Here is a 2,428-nt window from a genome sequence, read left to right as displayed (position 1 = left end):
GGTATGTTTTTTTCCCCTTAGGAAAAGCAAACTCAGCTGGCCATCCCAGAAACACAGGACGTACTATCAGAAGATGCTGGAGAGTGAAGACTAAAAGACAACTGCCTATTAGCCAACAGGCTAGGCAGTATGTTTTGGGGGTATCCATCCATCGCAAGCTAGGCTCACTATCACCGAGGACCACTCTGCTCTTTAGGGGAATCCATCCATCTCAAGTTGAGTCATCATGGGTCACCCTACCTTCTTAGGTCTGCAGGATACAGATGGTTAAGATAGTACATGAGCTGTGAAAAAGTGAGGCAGCAGTCTGCACAGGGACAGGCATTTGGAGATGCGCATATGCGTAGTGGTGGGAGGGGAGAGTTTATTCTTGGAGGAGGGCCTAAACTAGTTGAAGAAAGGAACATCTGAAGAGACTACGGGTCCTTGAGGAGAAGAGGCCACCAGCAGGTGACCTGGGAAATGCAGTGGTTAGGATACTCAATTTAGAGGCGAGACACTTAGTTCGAAAGGGCCCACCACGAGGATCAGGGTTCTTTTAGGCAAGAACACTGGGCCCCAGTGGTCATGGGAGGAATGGGGTACAGGATCCTTATAGTTTCTAGGAGAGGCCACTCCAGGGTTCAGGCACCAAGTTAAACTTGCCTGCCACCATTTCTTACTTAGTGGTATAGAGAGGAGTTTTAATTGATTGACAGAAACCAACTCAATCAAGTTCAAACAAAGGTTTTAAGCAGAAAGGAAGATTTCACAGCCCACCTGGCAATGGCAAAAGAGAGATAGGGTTATGTCTCCGTGCACAGAGTATTTCTGGGAGAGTCTTTCCCTCTTCCCCTCTCTTTTTATTTTTTTTTTAAAGATTTATTTATTTATTCCATGTATGTGAGTATACTGTAGCTGTCTTCAGACACACCAGAAGAGGGCATCAGATCCCATTATAGATGGTTGTGAGTCACCATGTGGTTGCTGGGAATTGAACTCAGGTCATTTGGAAGAGCAGTCAATGCTCTTAACCACTGAGCCATCTCTCCAGCCCTTCCCCCCTCTTTTTTATTTTTATTTTATCTTAGTTTTCCAAGACAGGGCTTCTTGGCTGGTCTGGAACTAGCTCCGTAGACCAGGCTGGCTTCGAACTCCACCTGCCTCCGACTCCCACGTGCTTGAATTAAAGGTGTGCGCCACCGCCGCCACCACCACCACCACTGAGCTCATCCCCCTCTTTTAAAAAAAACATTTTTATTTTATGTGTATGGGTGTTTTCCCTGCATGTATGTCCACGCCCCACACACAAGCAGTGCCCCCGACGGCCAGAAGAGGGCGACAGATCCTCCGGAACCAGAATTACAGAGGAGGGCGCTGCAAATCCAACGCAGGTTCTCAGAAAGAACAAGTGCCTGTAACCCCTAAGCTATCTCTCCAGAAAGGCCCTCACGCCTCCTGTTTTTTTGAACACACGGTTTCCCAATAAAGCGTAGGGGACTGGACTGGAATTCATGTTTCACCCGCTTCAGCGTCCCAAGTGCTGAGATTACTTATACACGTACGCCACCGACTGGACTTTTCTCTCAGTCTTGAGTTTGGTTTCATTCTTTCTCCAGATCCCGCAGGTTGAGGGAACAAGATCTAGTAGGTAGCTTGTCTTTCGGTTCTCACGGAAACTAAATTCATCTACAAACAAGCCTACTCCTCCCTCTTTAATTCCCCTAGTCAAGGACCTTGCCTCTCCTACAGTGTCCATTCCTGTGTCACTGCAAGAGGCCTGGCCAATCCCCTGACCTCCCAAGAGGTTCCGACTTCCCAGGAAGGTGATCCAAGCTGGGACTTTTTTTTTTTTTTTTTTTTTTTTTTTTATAATGCAGGTGTTGGATTTCCCACCCATCCAAGTGGTGGGATATCTCTAGCTGTTCTTTTTTGCACTGGGAACTTAAAAAAAAAAAAAAAAGGCCTGAAAGTCTCTCCCTTGGCCATCGTAAGGTTGACAGGGTTTGTTGTGAAGACCTGACACTCCCCAATCCCCTAGTTTGGTCCTCTAATTTGGGAGGCTGGCTGGACAGGGCCTGAGCTCCACTGACTTGCTTCAGCCAGATTGAGCTGGACCACACCCCTGACCCTCGGAGTTAGGCTCTCCCAGGGTGAGGTCCAGGTCTCCCTTCCTTCTGGGGCTTCAGTTTCGACGGGGAAGTATGCCCTAGACCTGACCGGTGTTTCAGGTCGAAATGCCGGCCGCGGGACCAGGGTAGCTGACCCGCCCCGGCCGCCGTAAGCTTCACCCGCCCAAAGGGTTGAGCTGGTCCTTGAGCGTGAGGTTGTAGGCGGGGCAGCTCTCTCTGGACACGCCCCACGTGGAGTGGACCAATGGAAGTGCACTGTGTCAGGTCCCGCCTACACGGGAGGGGCAGAACTGCGCAGGCTCCCGAGGCGCCCGGGC

Source organism: Rattus norvegicus, chromosome 7 (genome assembly GCF_021556685.1).
Source record: "Rattus norvegicus strain SHRSP/BbbUtx chromosome 7, alternate assembly SHRSP_T2T, whole genome shotgun sequence".
Taxonomy (NCBI): domain Eukaryota; kingdom Metazoa; phylum Chordata; class Mammalia; order Rodentia; family Muridae; genus Rattus; species Rattus norvegicus.
Note: the sequence above shows the minus strand (reverse complement) of the source record.